Below are 1,371 nucleotides of genomic sequence, written 5' to 3' on the forward strand. Positions count from 1 at the left end.
GGGTCCCTTCAGCAGTATCTTGCTGGCATGAGCATTAGTATCTAGGTTTGGTGGCTGATGATGGGATGGACTCCCGAATGGGGTACTCTCTGGATTGATTTTCATAATACACATACATGTGATTCAACCCTGGTTTAAAATAGTCTTTATTTGATGAAATTTCAAGGTGATATAAGTCTATTCAGATTAACAAAACTATCTTAAAATGCATGTCTAACTACTTATGTTTTTGTTAATAATTGGTCACTGCATGTTTATTCCTAACAGGTCTTGAATGTGTAGATGAATCTTGTTTCTCTTGACACCAGCATAGACTCTATTTACCTCTTGGTTTTCTGGTTACTGGATTTAATATAATAGAAATTCAAATATTATTTAAATATGGATAATTTTGAAGTTGTTCTCTATTGTTCTACTGCTATTTTATACCTTCCTACTTTATTGCTAGCTCCAGACATGTTTCTAAGTTCATGGTCAAAACAGGATTATTGACTCATAAATTAATGGATATGATTAAAACCTCATAATTTGGGTTAGAAATTGAAAGTGTATGTTCAGATAATTTTAAACCATATGACATTCCATTCTGGAATATAAGCAACACATGGTTAGTCATCATCTTTGCTAAGTGTTGAGGAAGGTGGAGCCATAGCTTCTTTGTCATCTCGGTTAAGGGCTTCCACATAGCTGGCAGCCTTCTTTATTATACAAAGTAATGACTTCAATATCATGTTGGTTAAGAGTAGAAGCATGTGAAATAAGCTGACCAAGAATGCAGATCTCTAAACATACTGCTAAAATGGGACCAGATTTTTACATGACTTCTATCCTGTCTTGACAAATTGTTTCCACTGTTCTCACACTTAAGGTGCTTTGTTTTAATATTACAAAAATTATGGCTGAAAGATTTTAAACTTCTTTATAAATTTTGGAGGTTGACAACATTAAAAAGGTTTAAATTTGCTAATATTATTAAGATATAATAAAATTTTATACTTTCATAAGCTATAAATATTTTATAAACTAAATCATAGAGGAAACTGTTAATGTTCTATTATTATACACCATATAAATGTCAAAAGGATCCCAGTCTCTTTATGGACTATGTTTATAGACTAGAGTTTTATTTTGATATTAGAAGAGCTTCAATTCAAAACTGAGACTTTTAAGTCTCAAACCTTACAGGGATGGACCCTAAAGTACTAGTCTCATAAAATCTACTATAATTAGTAAATACAATTCAATAGTCAGTAATCTTATAAATTATCAAATCCTTTAAAGTGTTCTGAAATATATTTTAAGTCATGCGAATAACTGATGCAGCCTCCTGTTTTATGGTTCCAGTGTACAGTTAGGAACAAGCAACTAAAA

The sequence above is a fragment of the Mus pahari genome, chromosome 3 (genome assembly GCF_900095145.1).
Source record: "Mus pahari chromosome 3, PAHARI_EIJ_v1.1, whole genome shotgun sequence".
NCBI classification, from domain to species: domain Eukaryota; kingdom Metazoa; phylum Chordata; class Mammalia; order Rodentia; family Muridae; genus Mus; species Mus pahari.